At 43.4% G+C, this 24,239-nt stretch overlaps 1 protein-coding gene and 1 long non-coding RNA gene across 4 annotated transcripts in view; one reads left to right on the top strand and one right to left on the bottom strand.

Moving 5' to 3' along the window:
- Positions 1-24,239, bottom strand: part of PTPRG (protein tyrosine phosphatase receptor type G) — a 518,906-nt gene that overhangs the window by 404,627 nt on the left and 90,040 nt on the right. The gene's annotated exons all lie outside the window — the stretch shown is intronic.
- On the top strand, positions 2,244-6,286 carry LOC310671049. The gene is made up of 2 exons (XR_014507714.1): positions 2,244-3,131; positions 6,038-6,286. It is a non-coding gene; the product is annotated as an uncharacterized lncRNA (long non-coding RNA).

Here is a 24,239-nt window from a genome sequence, read left to right as displayed (position 1 = left end):
ACTGTTCCTGTTGAAAGGAGCGCATGTTGTGTCTGGGCACACTGTGGGACAAGTGCTGTGACTGTGTTGGTATGCGCAACCCTCGCAATTATAGCGACACACCTCCCACGTCCAAGAGCACCATTGAAGAACTGCACAGGCCAATCTCCTCTCTTTTCCGAGCGCTTACTGAAGGGGACACCCAGCTACACTGGAATACTGAAAATATTGTACTGAAGCTTATGTGGAACAATAGATCCCCTCACATTTCAAAGGCTGAAGTATTTTTCTCATGCCCAATTTCCCCTTATTCTAATCAACATTAAATGTCAGATCCAACACACCGTCTAAAATGACTCTGTCTCATGTCACACGTCTATAGTCAGCAGAAGCGGTGAAATTCTGCACTGTTTATTTAACATTCTAATTGGCTTCCCAATTGCTTCATCTCATATTAACATTTTCAATCAAATGCATTTGATAAGTGGCCCTCAAAGGTACAATAAGGCAATTCCTCCCTGAATATCTTTGCTGACATTTGGAGTTCCTGCTGAAAAAAACCATATTCAGAAATTGGTTTCTCCACGCACATCTATTCTGCATATAAACAAAAAAAAATTGCATGTCTGATATTTTACATGTTGTTATTCAAACACTATCAATTACTCATTAGTGTAAAGGCAAAATAAAACCTCAAGCTGATCACTCAACCTTTACTGTTAAATGATTTCACAATTCATTCTTGATGTTAGATTCACTCCCACCTACGATTCCTGCCAAACTGCACTTGAAATGATACCTTACTTAGAATAATTGCACTGATAGAATTAAATAGATTCTTAAGCCAATTTAGAAATGTAACACAGGCATTTTGCACCAGTTAAATCACTGGTCTCTGCACACACCTCTAGCACCAGTAACCTTACATGTCATTATGAATTAAACCTGCATAACGTAACTGAATTTACCAGCATAAACACCAATTGTGGTTGGCATTTAGATCAGAGTAGCATCAGCATAATTGCATAAAGTATTTAATTTCTGCCCCACACCCATATTTATGGCACAGCATATAATTTCACACTTACCACCCTTGCAGCTACTCTTTAAATAAACATACACAAGATGTGTGCTTTTGCTAGAGGCACATTTTATCACCAATAGTATCTGGGCATGTAAGTGGTTTTAACACCCTTACTTTAGCTTGGCTCACAGAAATCACTTATTTGTGTCTGTGAGTCTGAAAACTGCTTCAAAGAGAAATCAAATCATATCTCCTGGAACAGGGAAACAACAACCCATCTTCTTTTAAATCCTGAGTCCAGGCAAAGGGCAAGATTAGCTGTAGAGTCAGGATTGGCCAAATTGGGACCCCCTTATGGCTATCAGGAGCTGGGCCTCTCCCTGATCCACATAAAAGTAGGATTGCCCCGCTTTGTTTGCTACCATCTACCCACCGTTAGAGGAAAGGGGAAAGGGGATATGATAGCAGAGAGTGACAAGCAGAAGGCTGCTTCTGATCTCAACATGGGCAGAATCTTGCAGGCATGGGGTCTAAACCCCATGCGTTTGTCTTTATCAAACGGTGTGCATGAGTAATGGCAAAAGGGTCAGTGCAGGGTATGAGGTCCCAGAATATGGTTCAGGATAAGGGCCCCTCACCCCAGCTCACTGAAGGAGCACAGCAGGATCCAGGAAAAGGAGAGAAAGTTCCAGTGCCTAGTTCCATTTTGAAGTTCATAATAATAAATGCTATTTGTAACCTACACGTACATAATATATATTCATAAATAGTGGACCACAAAAAACAAGGCATTTTGTTCCATGGCTCATTTTTTTATTTTAGACACAGAGTTTGGTGGTGAAGGATTCAGTTTAAGAGAGCAGAGACTTAAACTTAGGTTTCACTTTAAATTAGGCTATTTTTAAAGAGCATGCATGAAATAAGAAAATGTTAAAACCTCATTTTAATAAAAATCATTTTTGCTTTTAAAAAAAATGCGTTTTATCCGTCATGGTGGCATCACCCAATTTTTATATTGAAATGTTTTGACTCTCACTGACATGAACAGTAAAATCACAAGGGCTAGATTGCTGGTGATTAGAATGCTTCAAAATGATGGGGAGGTTGGAATCCTGTTTTGATTTGTATTTAGGATAGTAGTCCAGCATTTGAGGCAAGAGACCCTTTTCACATAAATGGAAAGGAAGAAGTAGTGTCTAAGAACTGAATCTGTACTCATCGTCTACCCTTTGAGCTCTTTATATGAAGGGTGCACTTGTCTAAATTTTGTTCAGGCTGAGGAAATGCTCCCTGTGACTTCGCTGCCCTAGATCAAGACAATTTCACTGGCAAACCAACCTGCCTGCACACTGTGCCTCTTGTGATGTCATCCTTCTTAGAACTATAACTGAACAATGATGTAACAGGTCCACCATAAGAAAATCTCTTTTGGCAGATCAACTGAGGTTTCTTCTGGCCTTCCTGGGAATTGGTTCAGTTTGTTCCAAACAGTGTTTGAAGTAGAGACTGAGCCAAAGGATGTGACAGATGATGGTCTAGAGAACCAAAAAGTGCCAAAGGAGGCTTCAAAGCTGGCGGAACTGTCTTTGGAGTCTTGGACTGATGTCAAGACTCCATTTCAAGAACATCAAGGCCAGTCTTGCTAAGCAGTCCAATAATGCAGACGTCTGCAGTTGGCCAAAACACTGGCACTGCCAGCAGATACGGCCTTCTTCACGACAAGCCAATGAGCTTGGAAAGGGGCATGGCTGGCGAGATTATGGAGGACTTATCCAGCCACAACCTAGTTCTCAACATGTGGGGTACTATGTAGAGGATGCATTTGTGAATCATATGTTACAAGCTGCTGTAAAAAAGCAGAAAAAACTCACCCAGTGTTTCACATCCATGGAAACCAGAAGTCCAAGTTCAAGGCAAAAATGGAAAGCCAACAATTTCAAAAGAGAAGCTTCAAAACCAGATGTCAGAAAGGCCCTGCTCAATATAACCAATACACCTGCTCAACATAGTTGCCGATTTTGCCCACTTTCTAACTTTGGAAGAAGTAAGAAACCAAGAATTGGGGTCAAAGCTAGGAGCTTGAGAAAGCATTGAAAGCCAGCACTCAACAAAGTCTGGAGATGCCTTGGTAAGACACGCATTTCTCTGCATGAGCAATTCTCCCTCCTGAATTTTGAAGCCAAAACTGAATGTTTAAGAAATAGTCAGTGTAAGCTACGTCAGTGCTAAGGATTTTTTCCAAGGCTGCTCCACTACATTCAACTTAATTTCACAATAAAGTTTTAACTGTAAAACTAATAATATTGGAAGGGTTTTAAAAGACTCCTAACAATTCAAGAGTAATTTATTTGATGATTATCTTGCCATTTTGATACAGAATAATTCCATATTCTCTGCACCTCCATTCCTTATCTATCTATCTATCTATCTATCTATCTATCTATCTATCTATATCTATCTATCATCTGTGGAGCTTAGCTCTGGTGGTTAGAGCATGGTGCTGATAACACCAATGTTGCAGGTTCAATCCCCATATGGGACAGCTGAATATTCTTGTATTGCAAGGGGTTGGACTAGATGATCCTCAGGGTCTCTTCCAAGTCTACAATTCTATGAAATGCCTCCACATATTCCTATCGCCAGGGACGCGGGTGGCGCTGTGGGTTAAAGCCTCAGTGCCTAGGGCTTGCCGATCGAAAGGTCGGCAGTTCGAATCCCCGCGGCGGGGTGCGCTCCCGCTGTTCGGTCCCAGTGCCTGCCAACCTAGCAGTTCGAAAGCACCCCTGGGTGCAAGTAGATAAATAGGGACCGCTTACTAGCGGGAAGGTAAACGGCGTTTCCGTGTGCGGCTCTGGCTCGCCAGAGCAGCGATGTCACGCTGGCCACGTGACCTGGAAGTGTCTTCGGACAGCGCTGGCCCTTGGCCTCTTTGAGTGAGATGGGCGCACAACCCTAGAGTCTGTCAAGACTGGCCCGTACGGGCAGGGGTACCTTTACCTTTACTTTATTCCTATCGCCATCTCCTGCTTGGATTTCTAAAACAGATTTGGGGGGGGGGGCACAAGAATCTCTTATAAGCCCCTGTAGTGCTTGCAGAAGCATCGCTCACTAGTTCCACTCACTGTGCACAACATAAGGCATATTTTTTAAATATAATAACCCCCTCCCCATAAGAAATACAAAAATGTCCCAAACCAAGGGCTTTTTATTCATTATGAGTGGCTGTAGAGTTCTTCTAACACCAACAAAAACGTATGCAACTCTAGCAGAATAAGTCTCAACCCTCTTGTCACCATCATTTGTCAAGGAGCCTGCTCCCTCTGCAACAGCAAGGAGGCTAAGACACATCACCTGAACTTTGCAGAAACCCAGAAGACAATGGTCTCCTTAAGTTTCCTTCTAGCAGGAAGAGAAATGTCTCAAGTTTCTTCCATAAGATAAGCACTTTGCAAGTATCACTATTCTGTGAATATGCTAAACCTGAGAAATTCAGGCTCTTGTTTGAATGGATACTGACTGGCTTTTCCCCATGCTAGCCCCCTCACCCCCCACCCCAGGACATCCCAGAACATAAAAACAACTAGTTTTGAAGAAAAGCTCTGTCAATTCCTGCCCAAACTGAGCCCACGCTGTTGGCATGCTAAGATATACAGGTCCTCACTGGAACTGATTTTTGGATTTCTACCCAGCATAAGGTTTGTTAGAAAACACTGTTTGTTTTCTTTCAATGCAACTTTGCTCTTTAATCTCCAACAATCATATTAAATGACCATCATCTAGACCTTGTTAGAACAATTTAAGAATGCAACATTCAAATCAATTAGTACACATTAGGGTCAAGAGCATGTGTAAAAGAAGCACCTCTCTTTAGTGTTATGTAGTGTCTTTATATTGTATTGTATTGTTTTTTTTCTTTTCTTTCTTCAGTTTTTGTTTGGTTTTGTAGTGTTTAAATTGTTCAAAAAGCAATAAATATTTTTAAAAAATAAAAATAAAAGAAGCACCTCTCAGTGCTCCTACTTCCCAAGGCGGGCAGAGGCCTGACAGTCTACATATTGTAATTAACAAAGAGCCTAAATCTGCTACTCTCTAAACATAACACTGAGAAAACCTAGGGTTTGTTGGTGATTCCAGTCTTCTAATTTTTTTAAAAAAAACCTATAAAAATCTTCACACCCTTTTCCAGCACATGTACAAGCTGTACTTTTCCATGTATAAGACTATGTTTTTTTCTTTAAAAATAATGCTTAAAAGTGGGGGTTGTCTTATACATGAGTAGTGCCTAGGGTGGATGTTTGATTGGTTACTGCTGAGGCTGTCAGCGGCTGTGGTGCGTGTTATTGGTTGCTGTGTCAATGGGTGGTGTTGACTGGCTGATGCTCCGGCAGTTGTGCAGGTGATTGGCATCTTCTGCCAGCGATGGGACAGACGGGAGGTGAACTCAACAACCCTGGGTAATCCTCCGCAAAAAAGCTAAACAACTCTGTGCCATCTCCCCCCATTTTCTTAAATCTGAGTCCCCCAAAATAGGGGGCGTCTTATACATGGGGGCGTCTTATAGACAGAAAAGTATGGTACGTGCAGGCTTCTCTCCCTATTCTTATACAAACCTAAACAGGTACAAAGTTGTGTGGCAAACCACTGCCTGCTGAATAGACAGGAGTCCATTAGCAGGTCTTAGCTGTCCCCTCTGCACTGTGCTGTCATGTTAACAAGGGGCAGAACAAGAAGGCTGGAAGTGGAGCTTGGTAAGTTACATAATAGTGCCTTCCCTAGAAAGCATCTCTCTCAAATGTCCTTCAATGTAAGGAAAATACAGCCTTTGGCAGATTTCTGACAGAGAAATTGAAGGGGCTGTGAGGTGTTTGAGTGAGTACCGTTTTCCAAGGTCAAACACGCAAGTCAGCCCAGTTTAAAACACACATTCAAAACCTCATTTATTCTAGAGAGAGAGAAATGGAATTTACATGCTCTCTGTTGTAACTCATTGCACACTGCTCTCTTTTTACTGCAGTTTATAATTTTTCGTTGCAGGCGGCATCCAACAAAACAGTTCCACTGTCGGCTGCGCAAAGGAACTTTCTCTCTCTCTCCTCTCGTCCCCGCTAAATCTGCTCCGGAGCGTTGAAGGAACCCACAGAACATATTTAGGGAGAGTGAAGGGAAAAACACTCCAAAAGTGCTTGGACTAGTAGAAACTGTTTAGTTGGAAAACACCCCCTTTTTTCCAGAATGTGGGGGACCGAGAGTCATTTTGTGAATAAATTCTAATCATTATCAAGACTTCCCAGATTTATCAAACCATTAACAAGGTCTTTTACACCTCCACCTTGTGGTTATCTGAAACTTACTGCTGTTTATAAAACAGATTCTCAGCCATGGCAGCCCAATAACACAAGTGTTTGTCCAAAGGATCCCCAGTACTACCTCAACAGCTGTAATAAGTTACTATCTTATTAAGTACAGTGTCACCTCGGGTTACATACGCTTCAGATTACATACACTTCAGGTTACAGACTCCGCTAACCCAGAAATAGTACCTTGGGTTAAGAACTGTGCTTCAGGATAAGAACAGAAATCGTGCTCCGGTGGCGCGGCAGCAGCGGGAGGCGCCATTAGCTAAAGTGGTGCTTCAGGTTAAGAACCGTTTCAGGTTAAGAACAGACTTCTGGAACGAATTAAGTACTTACCCTGAGGTACCACTGTATACAGTTGATTTGTTCAAAGCGAAGGCACTTACTAGCTAACACCTATTTACCTCAGTCAATATTCCCTATTTTACCTGTGAGTTTGAACTGAATTTTGAAATTCATAAAATGTTTCTATTTTTGAAATTAGATGCTGAGCAGCCATAAAAACAAACACTTGCAGACAAGCTCTGTATACACCACTCTGTCTGGATCTTTACATAAGACAGAGGCCCCAACCTTTGTTATTTTATTAAAAAAAAATAGGAATTACTGTCTACAGAGGACTAAAAAAGTGATGGTAGGAAACTTAGAACAATTAAGTAACCACATAAATTTGAACTACGTAAGAATGCCCCAGCCCAACTGCGTTCTGATTCAAAAATAAAATAAAATAAAACCTGCCCATCTACATTTGTGAATGGTCTCCTGGCTGTGCAATAATTTACGTATCTTGTCACCCATAATCATCCATTGCAGAGGAAAGGACATTGGATAGAGCTAGACCATAGGGGCCAAGCTCCCTTTGCCCCCCCCCCAATAAAATATTTGAGGCGTCTGGATCCCCCTAAAGTTGATGGGCATTGTCCTTCAAATGGTGTGGATGTGCCGCGTCTTATGATCAATTATGTGGGGCGGGGCTTACCTCCTCCCACCCAATATTTTATTCAAGATGGCACCCCTGGGTAAGACAGAAGGTGGATTTGTGCTCCTTGAGGAAGGAGGACAGGATACAAATTCAATAACTAATAACAACAATTTAGTAAAACAACAATATTAACATGTTCCAGGGAAGCTACAATCCTCACAAGGAAGATCACACCTGCTTTATTACAGTGCTAAAATACTGCATTTACAAATGTGACTATGGCTTTCGTGTTTCTGACCTTCCACCACCATGTTTCATCATCGCTTTTGCCTAACAACGAGAAGAGGTTGGTATCTAACCTCTTGGACCAAAAGGTTAGCCCTCTAAATATAACTCACCTTGAAGAAAACTGATATGAATCCTGTACAGAAAGTATTTATACCCATCTGAAATCTTTTCATATTATCACTATTATTACTACTACTACTATATTTATCAAACAGGCCCAAATATGTCTTCCTCGTAATTCGACACAATTTAAAATGCCCCAAATTAGTCATTCTGCATGCTTAGTTGAACATTCTGCATGCGCAGCTGAACATTTTTAAAGAAGCTCCATCGCCTTTTGACCACCTCCACCCCTTTGGAAATAAAGTCAAACTGCAACATAAAATCCTAAGCGTTAAGGAAAAGCCTTCCTTTATATGGCTTTTCGGGGGAGAAAAAGCATCAAATCACTTCTTAATGACCTTGCTGTGATATGTTATCTCACATTGCCATCTGCAAGAGAATCTTCTGTTACCCATTATTAATTTTTCCTGGCAACCGCCTAACGCCACTACAGAATTATTTCTCAGCAGGTAAAGCGCAGGGAGCTTTCTGTCTCCTCCAATTCCAAGCAGAGCCAAGGGGGGGGGGCAGCGGTTGTGGGGTGGAAGCAAACAGATGAAGTAAGTAAATTAGTGGCTGTATTGAAAGGGTCAGCCCCCCTGCCCCCTCTACCTTCCCACACGCAGAACCTTAGAAGTTTCACAAATGCGCCCAAGCAAAGGAATTCTCAAGCTCCAACTGGTAGCATGGCCTCTGTCCTCAGTTCACCCTGCTGTAATTAGGTGGTGCGGCATATGGTACCGCTAGTCAACCTCTGAAGAGAAAATAATGTGACCTTAATGGGGTTTGCTGTGGCTTCAATTTACGCTTTTCTGTGCACTGCAAAAATGGAGCTTCTTCTCACTTCACTTAATCTACAAAGCTAATAACGCACACAAATACACACACAAACAGAAAACCCCGGAATATAGCATTGCTTCTTGTACAGTTCTCCACATGTAATGAAGAGATTCTGCGTCTGAGGGGGTGGACAGAGAAAGAGAGGTGGCTGGGGATGTTTTCAGAGATCACGGAGTACCTCTCAGCCACGCAAGTGCCCAAATTAGAATACCAGATAAATATTTCACAAAGGAGGTCCCAGGGACGCTTACGATCAAGGCAATGTTCTGAAATGAAGGAACAGCACATTATGCTCTACGGATATTAAGGCTCCATACCCAGGGAAGGTGGAAGTGTCACAGGAAAGCAGGTGTAAGGAACCTTCCTGCCTGGCCCTTGAGACATGCCCTGGACTCCAGCCCCTTACCAGTTCTGCTCTGCGTCCTTCCCAGAGTTCCTTTGTCTGCCTGGACTGTGGACTCAAATTGTGATGATGCCTTCTATTTGCAGGGCTGGAATCCAGCCTGCTGTACAAATGTAAGAGGAACATCCATTGGGGGTACTTAGCTGGGGAGCTAGAGACATTGTCTTATGTAGAGAATGGTTTGTCCAATTCAGCAGGCTCCCTCTACTACAAAAGGTAAAGGACCCCTGGACGGTTGAGTACAGTCAAAGGTGACTCTGGGGTTGCAGCGCTCATCTCCCTTCAGGCCAAGGGAGCCGATGTTTGTCCACAGACAGCTTTCCGGGTTATGCGGCCAGCATGACTAAACCGCTTCTGGAACACAGTGAGCACACGGAAATGCTGTTTACCTTCCCATCGCAACGGTACCTATTTATCTACTTGCACTGGCGTGCTTTTGAACTGCTAGTTTGGCAGAAGCTGGGACAGAGCGACAGGAGCTCACTCCATTGCAGGGATTCGAACCACCGACCTTCTACTACAAACTTCCATTTCATAGATATTGCATCACAGGCTTGGTTGGGAGCCATGAGCACTACTGAAACCACACTTAAATTATTTAACTAACCTTTTGTAGGATTAGAAAGGGCTGGGCCCTTCATTTGCCAAATAGTAAGCAATCATAGAATCATAGAACCACGGAGTTGGAAGAGACCCCAAGGGTAATCCAGTCCAACCCCCTGTAATGCAGGAATCTTTCACCCAATGTGGAGCTTGGACCCACAACCCTGGGATTATAAATCTCATGCTTTACCAACTGAGCTACGTCAGCAGCAGTAATGGTGGTGACGCTGGCAGGAACTTCAGTCACCGTCAGTATATTTATGTGCTGCACTTTCCAGAAATGCAATTGCGCTCAAAGATGTCCACAGAGAGCAAGTCTACAAAAATAGTACGTAATCACATTATGTAATGAAATCTATCACATCACTGCAGCAAAACATGAACAGTTTGACAAATTAACAATTCATTTAAATTATTATTATTATTATTATTATTATTATTATTATTATTATTATTACTATTATTACTATTATTAAAATTTATACACCACCCTTCATACGAAGATCTCAGGACAGATCACAAGTTAAAAATACAGGATAAAAGCACAAAATACCGTATTTTTCGCTCTATAAGACATACCAGACCACAAGAAGCACCTAATTTTTGGAGGAGGAAAAGAAAAGAAAAATCTGAATCTCAGAAGCCAGAACAACAAGAGGGATCGCTGTGCAGTGAAAGCAGCAATCCCTCTTGCTGTTCTGGCTTCTGGGATAGCTGCGCAGCCTGCATTCGCTCCATAAGACGCACACACATTTCCCCTTACTTTTTCGGAGGGAAAAAGTTTGTATTATAGAGCAAAAAAATACGGTAAATAGTTAAAACAAAAAGAAAACAGTAACACCCCTCCCACGTAAAAAAAGAAGAAGTGAGCATAACACATATCATAGGCAAGTCTTCCCCAGGTGTTATGGGACTCCAATTCCCATGAGCCTCAGCAAGCACAGCCAACAGTGAGGAATAAGAGGACATGTAATTCGAAACTTCTGGGGGGGCACTAGGATGGGAAAGGCTCCAAAGGTCAAATGACAACATTCAGCATCCTCAAATTTCAAAGCTGCACTCAACAATCCCTCTTCCAGTTCCTCCAAGAGCCGCTTTCTTACAAAGTTTGAGGGTAGTGAAGCCCCCCACCCCAAGACAAGCACAGGGTCTCTCTCCCCTCCTTGAGCCAGACCGCAAGGAGATCTGGTCTTTGGGGAGAGATCCAGCGGTTCTTTCTCCCTCCCACTCAGGTCTCCAGATGTTCAGAGCTCCCTGGATAGAGTTACCCCTCTTCCTCTCATAGAATTTAAGACATCACTAAAACTTACATTAATACTTAAAAGTTATGACCTGAACCATTATAAAAAGGACATTATAAAAAGAAATGGCTCCAGAGACTCTGCGCGTATGTCTTCTTGGAAGGACACATCATTAGTTTCATCCAGTACAAGAGATATGAGAAATTAACCTGACATCACATTATCGTGCTTAGCCAAAAGCCTTCCTCTTATCTGTGGTGCTAAGACTGTAGCCGAACTATTCGACAAGCAAGCAAAATAGAGCTTATATATTTTGCAATCGTAAATGTCAAGAGGGAAGTTGCTTATACAATATAAATTGGGACTAGCTCCAGAGATACCAATGGAGTGATAAATACTACAGGCTCCAGAATGGGCCCATTCTTTCACTATTAAGAGATTCACAAAATGCCCCTTGTTTACTCCAGATTCCTTAAACAAACAACTATTTTATGCTTGCTTCGTTTTTTTTAGACACTCTGCAGACTTGCAATTTGCAAAATCGCTTACTGCCTGCTAATTAACCCTTAACATACTTTCTTTGCCCTTTCATTTGCACCATTAAGAGTAAATAAGACCTAGGGAATTCACTTTAGTTTTCCCAACACAATCTTACTGGAGTATTTTGGGGTTAGCACCACCCGTGTAAAAAATAAAGCCACCACTGATTCGCTGCACGAGTGCATTTAGATACATACAAATTCAATTTCATGAGGTTTGTTTGATTGGCTGAAACTCAGTAACAGTTGCATACTACGCATGCAAAAGGTCCCAGGTTCAAATCCTGGCTAATCTGAAAAAGACTGGGCAGCAGCAGCTCACTGCCACTTACCAGGATACAGAGTGGCAGGTGGGGGTACACAGGTGCACCAGCAGAGCCCACCCACCACACAACCCCAAATTTGCCATTGATTTGCCACTGTTTCTCCCCCTCCAAGTAAGTGGCAGAGATGCCACTGCCCAGAGGCTACTGCTACAGCTCCACTCCTCCGGACAAGGCATTCCTGAGACTGGGAAAGAATCCAGTCTGAGGCCCCAGACAGCAGATGCCAGCAGGTAAAAGGAAAGCCCAGAGGCTATGCACTAGTGCAGGGGTCCCCAACCTGCGGCTTATGGGCCGGAAGCAACCCACAAAGGCCGTTTAGCCAACCCACGAGCTGGCCCCAAACAGAGCCTCCTGCTCGGTGAGTTCCGGCGCGCTGCGCTAAACTGGCACAGTGCAACGCAGGGACTCTCTTTCGCGGCTCCTGAAATCACTTCTGTGCATGCCCAGACGCCGGAAATCGCATCTGGGCATGTGCAGACGTGATTTCTTGCATCTCGCTGCACCAGTCCAGCCCATGGAGGATCCCACGGGAGTGATCTGGCCCACGTCCGGTAAACCAACCCCTCTGCTAGTGCCATGACAAGCAACAATCACAGGCATAGTACTGGACTTGGTGCATTGTATTTGATTTATGCATTTATTTGATTCCATCATATTATCTTGAATCTATATGACAGTAAAAACAACCAGCAACAGCAACTATTAAACACAGCTCCATATAGAAAAGAGGATTTCAAATCCAACAGACACAACCAGTGTATGCATCAACAAAACTCCCTGTGTTAATATGAGTAGTAGCAGCAGGACAAATTTGGTACTGCAGAAAAGCCATCTTTGACAGATCTTAACTGTGTTGTCAAGCAAGAGTGCAAGATAAGAGCAGGACCAGTCATGAATCACCTCAAATCTATCCTAAAGGCATTTCAATCACTATGCAGCCAGGTATGTGTCGCGGTCTAACCTTTGGTAGCAAAATGACTGCAACTTACCCTCAGAACTGCCATACGATGTAGAGACAATACTGAGCTAGGTGGACCAACACAGTCTAACTTGGTATAAGGCAGATTCCTACACTCCTAATGAAACAAGCCCGTAGCTTCACTATCTAGCTGACGCTCCATTATGTAAAATCTTTGGCGAGAACCAAGGGAACTCAAGGAACTCTCCACCAGAAAGTCACACACGGTTGGTTGGGAGTGTCCTTACTCAACAACAGTCTTTGTGGCAGACAATGGAAACTGGCTTGAAGCTAATTCTGCTTGATATGTTGCCTCTGGCAGTAGAGACATAAAGGACAAAACAGAAAACGGCCTTGGAAGAACTCACTGAGCAAAGGCAACAACAGTAACTGCTTTGACGTTAGATATATACACTGTGTGACAGTCAGCAACAGAATTTGTGGAAAGGTGAACATTATTAGATGCTCGCTGCCATCTGTCGGGAAGACGTGGGCTGTTTCTTTCTATACGTTCAACCATGGTATGGAGGCCAGTTTTTGTTTCGTGTTCGTTAAAAACTGCGGATGATGCCAAAATCAAGAGGTATAGTGGGCTCTGGGGAGGCATAGAAGGCATCAGAAATGTATAACCATTTGGCACACTCAGAGAATCGGGCAAATGTGAATGAGTTTGTATAATACAGAGAAATGCAAGGCTACGTGTCTGGGGAGGAATAATCATCAGCGTAGATATAAAATGGAAAATTGCTACTTAGGAAGCTTTTAACGCTAGGAAAAAAGAAATTACAGCGAGTGTCAGATTGGTGTGCAGAAAGAGTTTGAACGGAACAACAACTTTGGAACCTCTGGGGTCAGGGAAGACAGAGAGGTAAAGATCGTCATGAATGCTATTATGATGCTTTTTACGAATTCTGAGAAATGCAAAGAAATCAATGAAACCAGGCTGAATACACATCACATATTTCAAGCACATGGTCCTCTTGCCCCCACAAGAATCCTGGGAACTGTAAGAGTTGTTAGAAGTTGCATGAAGCACAGGACAAATGTGGCTGGGGGGCAACCCAGTAAGATGTGTGGGGTGTAAATAATAAAAATATCATTATGGAATGGGACATCCCTATTTTCATTGGAGAAATGTTGGAGAGTATGTTCTATGACAGGGGTCAGCAAACTTTTTCGGCAGGGAGCCGATCCACTGCCCCTCAGACCTTGTGGGGGGCCAGACTATGTTTTGGAAAAAAATATGAACAAATTCCTATGCCCCACAAATAACCCAGAGATGTATTTTAAATAAAGGGGTTATGTAAAAACATGCTAATTTCCAGGCTGGATTTAGAAGGCGATTGGGTCGGATCCGGCCCCTGTGCCTTAGTTTGCCTACCCATGTTCTATGCACTCTCTCATTTATATGCTCTGATCTTGTAAATCTACCACTTTAAACCAGGGGGTGAAAATTCAAACCCTGCATTCCCTTTAATTCTACCAAGTAAACCACATCTTGCTTAATTCATGTACATTTTCAGCCAGACAGGTAAAGCTACAAGGGGATCTAGTGCTGGGTTGGGGAACCTGTGGCCCTCCAGTTGCTTCCTGCATAATTTCCACAAACACACACACAACACTCCCCTCCTCCTTTCCCAAAGTGTCAGGAGGCAGGGCAGGGGGGAAAGAAAGAGGGAGACACAAAGTTTAGGTCAGGCAACCTCCAGATGTTTCTGGCCACAACTCCCATCATCTCTAGCCAATGGCAGTGCTAACTGGGAGTGGAAGGAGTCCAACAACATCTCGGAGCCCAACATCGCCCAGAGGGCAGCAGTTTGGGGAAGGCTGGCTCCTTTCCTTGGCAGGGTGCAACATTCCTCCAGCCTTTTGCAGCTTTTATTCTGCAAGGAAAGCGAAAGAGAAGGGTTCCGCCCCCCAATGCTATTAATCTGGTTGTTGCTACAAACATTTAATTCACTTTGCAAAATAGCGCTAACGAACTGCGTGCCCCCCGCACAACAACCTCCGTGCTTGATGTGCAAGTCACATCTTTCTTAAATAAAGCAGCCAGGCTCTCCTCGGGCCTCATTCACTCTTGCCCAACACAGAGCTGCTGTTCAGTTAAATAGCTGTACATAAACGGGGGTTTTGAACACACCAAAGCCCTCGGCCAGGAACACTGCCAAGCAAGTCTGTCGACAATAGTGGGCTTCTCCTTTTGAAACGTGATTGGTAGGGCTGGAGTTTTAATTATAGCAGGACTTTGCACAATACCCGCCCACACCCACACCTGAGTGGAAAAACACCCCAAATGTACCGTATTTTTCGCTCTATAAGACGCACCAGACCATAAGACGCACCTAGTTTTTGGAGGAGGAAAACAAGAAAAAAAATGTTCTGAATCTCAGAAGCCAGAACAGCAAGAGGGATCGCTACGCAGTGAAAGAAGCAATCCCTCTTGCTGTTCTGGCTTCTGGGACAGCTGCACAGCCTGCATCCGCTCCAGAAGACGCACACCTATTTCCCCTTACTTTTTAGGGGGGGGGGTGAGTCTTATAGAGCAAAAAATACGGTACTTTGTCACCCTTGGAAAGTCTCCATTATATAACTTGCTCTGAAGACTGGCATGGCCTACTCAGCTGGCAAAAGGGACCTAGCTGTTCCAAACAGGCAGTTTCTGGGACTTCAGAAATGGGTGGCCATTGCAATGTGCATCATGTATACTAGGCTTTTTAAAAGCTGGGCAAAGCTTAGCAGAACCCCCAAATTTTCCTTTCCTCACCCCCTTTCTTTTCTTTTCAGGCATTACGATTTCGGCTTCTGCAGTTGTTCTTCCTGTTTCATTGTGCAATGTAACACTATTCCTTTACCACTCTGCATCTAGCGTGCCTACTATAAATAGGTTCTATTCACTCCCTACAGCACTATATTTTTCTAATAATAATAAAAAGATCCTCCAGGAAACCTACTCAGGTCCCCCCCCCCCCAAATACGGCAAAAAGAAAGCAGCTTTAAACGTCAAAGCCATCAGCATGGTTCTTGTAAAACACCATTCCGTTTCAAAAAGCAGGATTTCGTGAAATAAATCAGTGTTGTTGTCTCCTAACTCATTCGCTGCCTTTGGAAGGGTTTCAGCGATAAAAGGAGGAGTAGAAGGCTGCAATCCTATATCCATTTTCTAGGGAGTAAGCCCCACTGATTCTTACTTCTGACAAGACATGCATAGGATCACGCAGCGACTGAATTATATAAATACAGTGGTGCCTCGCAAGACGAAAAGAATCCGTTCTGCGAGTCTCTTCGTCTAGCGGTTTTTTCGTCTTGCGAAGCAACCCTATTAGCGGATTAGCGCTATTAGCGGCTATTAAAGGCTTAAGGGATTAGCGGATTAGCTGCTAAAAGGCTATTAGCAGTTTAGTGCCTTAGAAAAAGGGGGTGGGGAGCGGAAAAAAATCGCAAGAATCGCAAGACATTTTTGTCTTGCGAAGCAAGCCCATAGAGAAATTTGTCCTGCGAAGTGCATTGAAAAACGGAAAACCCTTTCGTCTAGCGGGTTTTCCGTCTTGCGAGGCATTCGTCTTGCGGGGCACCACTGTACAAGTAAAAACGGACATTTTCACCATTTCTTTTATTTCATTTTTCAGGCATAATTGCAGGAGGAGACTTCTCAGCAGAAGCGTGCAATGCCAAACACTGCTTCCTTCCTTCCTTCCTTCTCCCTCTAATTTGTTTTTAGCTTTCTAGCTCTTGAGCAGATTTTTATATTTCCTGTTGCCCTAGCATTCTGCACACAGAGCTATGTCTCAGCCTCAGACTGGAATGGGAAGTAGTAGCTCAATTATTTGTGCATGTTATTTTTAACCTTGCCGTCTATATTTTGCAAATAAGCTGAATGAAGCCTATTCCACTTCAACGCTGCAACCTTGAATTCAGCTTCTCTTTCGGTCCTCAGCAAAAGAAACCCTGCTTTCCTGCGACGAGATGCAGTGAAAGCTCCTGACAGTTCAATCTTCTCCAAAGGCGACCAAGGTAACACCTGTGGCTCACTCCGACTGTTTACCTAGCACCAGCCTGGTTTGCATTGGACGAGAGCGGTTTGATTAGAAACTGATTTTTAAAATAGTTGCAATGCACCAGGGAAGCAAAATGGCACTTGACCTAAGCAAGGTTAATTCTCAACCCTGTGGTCAAGTCAATAACAGCCTCTGCTCTGTACTTCCCTTAAATAACATTGTGCCAAGTGAAGTGTTATGCAACCAGTACTGTATATACAAGGTATGCAAAAGAACAGTTTGTTCCCTTGAGAGAGTATCTATCATACACAGCACAACCAGAGGAGATAAGGCTTAAGTGACCAGGTGTGAAATTACTCTATGTTTGCTGGAACCAGAGGGTTCATCACTCTCCAGGGACAGATAACAGCTTGCCGTTGGCGGAGAGGGGAGTCGGGGAGGGGAAGTGCCAGGGTAAAAAGGAGATCATATGGTGAAAACTTTAGAACACCGGCAATTCCCAGCACAATATTTTGCAGGGGCTTTGACTGAGCCTTATACCCTTTTGTGGATTCCTTCCTCCATCTTTTCTATTTTAATTTGCATTGATGGAAAATATTTTCTGTTTCACGTTATGCCTGCCCTCATGCTCTTCACAGTTTGCCTCCTGGTCATGTTGTGCACCTACCTGTAGACAGTGCACCTCCTCTGAAATTAGCATTAAAGCTAAGAGAGACTTTTTCAGATGGCAAGGGGCAGGAACATGGGAAGCAACCTTCAGACCATTGGTTCGCCTAGCTCATCGGCTGTTCCTAACAAGATGTTGTTGGACTACATCTCCCATCATCTTGATCATTGGCCATGCTGGCTGGGGTCCAATCCCTTGGGTCTCCTTATTTCACAGGACAAGGGATAGCAAAGGGATGGGTTCAGTCCTTGCTGCAAATGGTGCTGAATATCGGCACACATGTGCCATTCATAAATTGTCACGATATTATCCTAGAGCTACTGCAACAATTTTCAAGAAACACTACAGGGGTGGGTGTCCATATAGATGTCATATAGGATGTCATATAGAGGAGGGAGAAAGGTTGTTTTCTGCTGCTCCAGAGAAGCGGACACGGAGCAATGGATCCAAACTACAAGAAAGAAGATTCCACCTAAACATAAGGAAGAACTTCCTGACAGTAAGAGCTGTTCGACAGTGGAATTTGCTGCCAAGGAGTGTGGTGGAGTCTCCTTCTTTGGAGGTCTTTAAGCAGAGGCTTAACAACCATATGTCAGGAGTGCTCTGATGGTGTTTCCTGCTTGGCAGGGGGTTGGACTCGATGGCCCTTGTGGTCTCTTCCAACTCTATGATTCTATGATTCTATGATCCATCACAAAGAGAGGACTGGTCTTGGACACTGGTCCACAGACGACACTCCTGCTATAAGGAAAAGGAGTTCTGAACTAATTGCACTGAGTGCTTAAATATCTTGCATGGCAGATCAAACATTCTAGAGAAATAGTTGCCTATAGTAGATCACTGCCATACAGAAAGCCCAACATTACCATGTCTAGCACTCCCCATTCCTAAATGGCTGTAGGAATGTGACCAGATTTCAAGATTCTAATATCTAGCATGCCTGACAATATAAATGGATTTTTCAGGAAAACATGATCAATGAATTAATACAAAAACAACTGACACTACAGTATTAGGGCTGAGCCAAAGCAGAGATAGGTGCTTTTCACAAACACTTTCACACACACACCTGAGAGGAAAAAAGCAGTGGTTTTTCAGGACAGCTTTAAACAGGGTGGAAGTATTGGCAGCCACCTTGTCGCCCATGCAGAGTGCGGGCAAAGCATTTCCCTCATTATGACCTGGCTCTGTAATGCTGCATAAACTGATTGGCTATGTGTCACACAGATAGCCCATTTTGAGTGGGAACAGGAAGCCATCTTGAACACTTCCCTTTTGTGAACCAGAGCATTGTTTGGGGAAGGCTCAGTGGTAGAGTCCTGGGTCTTGGTCCAATCCCTCAAGTCTCCTGTTAAGAGCTGGAGAGAGCTCCTGTCTCAAACTCTGGAGAGCTTCTACCATTCACTGTAAGCAATAGGTAGACCCATGCTTTGACCCAGCGCAAGGCAGTTTCCTATGCTGCTACTGTTGCGAGGTTATTTCAGGTTCTGTTTTGCTGTTTTGTTTCTGAGGGGATTTCTAATGATTGCAAACGGATAAAATACTAAAGCAAAAGAAATCAATACCAAAATAGTTTGCTAATGATATTGAGCAACCATACCCTACAGAGTGTTTTCAGCTCATTTGAAGAGAAGGGAATGAATACTGGCCTTTCGGAACCTCAGATGAAGCAAGCAAGAGTGAGAAAGACAGGATGCTGGAGGGCACCAATATAAATTTCGTAACTAAAAGAAATTCCCTCCTAATTAAGCCAAAGTAAGCTTCTGGTGATCTTCTTGGAACTCTCTTGAGAAGATAGGGGAGGAGTGAGGGGAACTTACTAAATAAAAATTCTACACCTAAAGGCTATTTCTAATAAATCACAAGGCAAAGATCTTGTACGGGGAAATTATCTCCCACGTCCACCCAATTAAGCCTTAGAATGTCGATAATTTAACAGTAGAGCTTGCTCCATTGCTGCTGCAAAGCCACAGCAGCAAATGGAATACAGTTTAATATTCAATAGGCAATAAAATGCCTATAGTAAAATAATAATATGCCATTATTTCAATAATAATCTCAATTTAATTAGCATACTGCAATTGCAGGATATTCATTTTACTACTAGGCCAAAACAATTAGCCCATTATTTAGTAACAACAATATCCTATTATACTGAAAAGAAAGTAGGATTAATACAGTGATGAACCATCTGTCCACAAAAAAACCCAAAAATAAAGTGGCAGATTAAACTTATCCAATAGCTCCATTGCATTCAAATGGTAAAAGCTCCCCCCCCCAAAAAAAGCTCTCATTCCCCCACAAATATTATGCATACTTCCCACCCCAATACAACTGCCCAGATAGGTCCTAGTTAGTTTGTTGATTAAACGCCCCACCACATTCTGCCCCCTCCCATGAACATAGCAGTGCCTGGCCCTAAATTAAAGATATCAAACTTTTGAAATGCTATCTGAGTGAGAACCATGGGGTTGTGGCACAAAACTCACACAATGACTTTTATTTAGAATTTGTATATTTGGCCTTGCACAGGAAGGCACCAATCTGTTAACATAACCACACAACATTTCTATATAAAATAGCAAGTTCCAAATATTTTCTTTTTCTTTGCAACTGTCTGGCATAACAAAGAAAGAAGCCCAAGATGGGACTATGGAGTAAAGTGACAAGACAATGCCAGATAGATACCGTATTTTTTGCTCTATAATACTCACTTTTTCTCTCCTAAAAAGTAAGGGGAAATGTGTGTGCATCTTATGGAGCGAATGCAGGCTGCGCAGCTATCCCAGAAGCCAGAACAGCAAGAGCGATTGCTGCTTTCACTGCACAATGATCCCTCTTGCTGTTCTGGCTTCTGAGATTCAGAATATTTTTTTTCTTGTTTTCCTCCTCCAAAAACTAGATGCGTCTTGTGGTCTGGTGCGTCTTATAGAGCGAAAAATATGGTGGATAGATAGATGATAGATAGATAGATAGATAGATAGATAGATAGATAGAGTGGTACCTTGGTTCTCGAACGGCTTGGCTCCTGAACAAATTTGCTCCCGCAAACCTGGAAGTAAGTGTTCCAGTTTGCAAACATTTCTCGGAAGCTGAACACAGCCCCAGGGAGATTAGACTGGCCTCGACCAGAGCCAGGGCTTTTTCGGCCGTGGCACCAGCCTGGTGGAACGCTCTTTCACAAGAGACTAGGGCCCTGCGGGATTTGACATCTTTCTGTAGGGCCTGCAAGACGGAGCTGTTCCAACAGGCCTTTGGTTGGGGTTCAGTCTGATTCTTTTCTTTCTGTATAAGAACAAGCATTAAAGAGGCCTCCTAGCCCGCTCACAGGTCCTTTATAAGACCAGTGGTAACAGTTGGCCCTGGAGAATATTAACCACTTTCAAATTTATGCGTGGACTGCCATCTGTCCAGATTTTAATTTGCTCTGAACTAATTTTAAGATGTATTTTAATTAATTGATTGCCTGTTTTTATGTTCTTATGTTCTTTGTATACTGTCCTAGTTTCATGATGTTAGCTGCCCTGAGCCCGGCTCTGGCCGGGGAGGGCAGGGTACAAATAAATATTATTATTATTATTATTATTATTATTATTATTATTATTAGCAACGCCTTGGTTTTCAAACGGTTTTGGGAGTCAAATGGACTCCTGGAACAGATTAAATTCAAGAACCAAGGTACCACTGTAGTCTCTATTGTCAATATTTTTTCTATTGAGTTTTATGGCTCCAAGTGAACAGGCAGCAGCAGGACATGTTGGAGAGGGAAAGACCAGCCCTTTCCCTCCTTCCCCACAAAACTGGATTCACCAGAGATTGTGGGAAAGGCTTGGCCCCAACTGCAGCTGCCTTATGAGAATCACACTTGCACTTTTTCTACTCACTATCTGTTCACAGTTCAGCACATACATATTTTTGTCTGCAGTTATTTTCGCTAGCTTAACTAGAGGAGAAGGAAAGGATCTATCGTCCTGGGGACACCTTTAAGAGCTCCACCTTAAAGGCACACGGTCAGCCCTGAGTAGAAGAACACCCAACATACTATGAACCTGTTGCTGAAAGTCGGAAAATAAAGGTCAGTTGCACCAGTTGCTTGATTTTGTTTTTTAATTTACGTCTGCCAACACAAATAACGCAGCTCCTCCTGATTTGGGTGGGAAGAGAGTCAGCATAGGGTTAAACGCTCAGTTCTTTCACCAGCGCTGGCAAACTCACGTTGCGTTGACCTTCCAATGTCACCAAAGATGTTCGCACAGGTCAGCGATCAGCCAATGGCTAACGACCGACTGTTGGGAAATTGAACTCTGTGAAAGCCAGAGTGGTGGCTGCCCTAATTGAGCACAGTGCTTTATGGGTTTGTGGGAAGAGCAAGGACTGATAATGGAATTTGGCCTGCCTCAGAAACATCTGCGACTGCTTAGCCCGCAGCATCAAACCATGCGCATTTTAGTAGTCTGTACAATAATGCTTCCAAATTTCATTACATTTTTTTTTAAAAAATGTTTTGCCTAGCAAATAAAATTAACTTCTCTTAGCAATTTAAGAACACAAACACACACAAAAACTCCACACACACTACTTTAGATAAACCTAAGAATGCAATCTACTGTCCCTGTAATTTTCCTGTAGAGTTCCATTTCAAGCTTGTTTGTGCCATTAAGACAGTGCAGGATCCTCCCGCATACGTCCTAGACGACAATTCCTGGTTACAAATAATTCTGCTTAGAAAGTGAACAACTGTAGCTTCACAGGAGACAATCCACCAATTATGACACACACACACACACACGTTCCACGTCCCTAGTCACCTTAGAACAACCGCTTCTCCCATAAACACCTTACAGACATCAATAACATACAACCCTGGTTTATTCAGAAACATGCTTTTCCTGGCACATGAAGTAAATGGTTTGCATAATCTTCAATGCACCCACAAGAAGTGTGCATAGAATAGGCCTGGAATATATAACATACACATGGGCAGCTGCATGAGGCCACTGGTCCATCTATTCTAATACTGTCTGCTTTGAGTGCCAATGGTTTTTCAAGGTCTTTATGAGCCTTGCTTCCTGAGACCCTTTTAAATTGTGGTTCCAGTGACTGAACCTGGGGACTTCTCTGTGAAAAGTATGTTTGCTACGACTGAACTGTGGCCTCTCCCCTTTCCTCCTTTTTTAAAAAATGAACATCAGGTAAACACAAGTGGAACTGCAACCAAAATGCTGTAGTGTGCCCTATCCTCTAGTGTAGCGTTTCTCAAACTTAGGACCCCAGCTGTTCTTGGACCACAACTCCCATCAACCTTAGCTAGCAGGACCAGTGGTCAGGGATGATGTGATTTGTAGTCCAACAGCAGCTGGGTTCCTAAGTTTGAGAAACACTGCTCTAGTGCCTGGATTGAGATCACTGTTCGTATCTATGTTGTGGAGCTGCCTTTTACAAGTATATTTTATCAAAAGAAATGTCCGTAGACTTTTTAATTAAAACCTTTTAGCTGCCCGTTTTTGGCCTGCTCATAACTTTTGGTTAGCTTTATTTCCTGCAAGCCTGGCTTTAAACAAGCGAAGATAAACCATGCCATCAGCAAACCATTCTGCTCCAGACAAAGGCTCCTAAATCAATATACATTTAATTATATCTATTGTACTATATAACCATTGCCTGAAAACAACTCTCATATTCCCTCTCCTGCATGTCGCCTTCCCCCCGCCACCCATCGTTCCTCCTCTCGAGTGCAGGCATAAATGTCCACGTATGAAATCTTTTTAAAGTTTAACACATTGAGCAAGATTTATATGGGCCATAATTTAACTCAGTCCAATGTGAAGCACTGAGCGGTCTTATAAAAATAATCATACCAGAAATGCGTATGAATTACAACAGGCAGAACCAACTTTAGCAGCAGATGACTTGAGCCATCCTTCTGGAACAGCAGTTTGCAAGGTGCCCACATATTAAGGACTGCCTGGTCCCTTATATCTCAGCCCAATCACTGAGATATTGAGGAGGCCTCTCTGTTGGGGGTTCTTCAAGGCTCACATTCATGTCTCGTAATGACAAGAAGGCCATAAATTCAGTGCATTGCTCCCAAGTCTGTGGAACTCCCTCCAAAGATTGATCCTCCCAGATGAACTTCAGACACATAACTAAGACTTTGTCTTGCTCAAAACAGAACAAGGACTTCAAACTATGGCCTTTACATTTCTACGCGCCCAATGCACAGAATTTTCTGAAGCAAAATGTAAGCAGCAAGAACATTGCACAAGGCCTAGTGCAGGGGTCTGCAACCTTTAAGACAAAAAGAGCCACTTGGACCTGTTTCCGAAGGAAAAAAAACTGGGAGCCGCAAAACTCGTCATTATAAAAATAAATTAACAAGTTACCTTTTTGTGTGTGTGTGTGTTCTTCACTCCCCTTCAAAACAGTGACCAGCGTACATGCCCCCTTTCAATGCAGTGACCAGCGTACATGCCCCTTACAATGTAGCGGGCGGGCGGGCGGGAAGGTGACGTCGGGACGGTGCGTGACTAACGCACGCACCGCCCCCATGCGACGTCACAGCCAGTACAGCGCCCGCCACAGTGGGGAGTGTCAGGGCGCACAATGCGCCTCCTCCCCTCGCTAGTATCCGCCCCGGAGCCGCGGCAAAGGTGTAAAAGAGCCACATGCGGCTCCGGAGCCGCGGGTTGCAGACCCCTGGCCTAGCGCTATAGAGTAGGGATAGGAAACCTGAGGTCCCAGGGCCTGAAATTGGCCCCTCCAGGTATCTCAACATGGCCCTTGGGACTCTGTCCACATTCCAGCCCCTCCCCAGGTCACTAGCCAATTCCTAGAATGGTTTAACAATCATTCCACTACAACAAGGAACTCTGGGAACTGTAGTTCTGCGAGAGGAACAAAGCAACTCCTACCAACTTTCAGCTCCCATGAACCACAGTATCCAGCATTCTTCTGAGGATGCTATATGGCTGTTTAAAGTGATATCATAGTGCTTTAAA

Source organism: Podarcis tiliguerta (assembly GCF_965153285.1).
Source record: "Podarcis tiliguerta genome assembly, chromosome: 2".
Lineage (NCBI taxonomy): Eukaryota > Metazoa > Chordata > Lepidosauria > Squamata > Lacertidae > Podarcis > Podarcis tiliguerta.
Note: the sequence above shows the minus strand (reverse complement) of the source record. Positions and strands in the feature narration are given on the sequence as shown.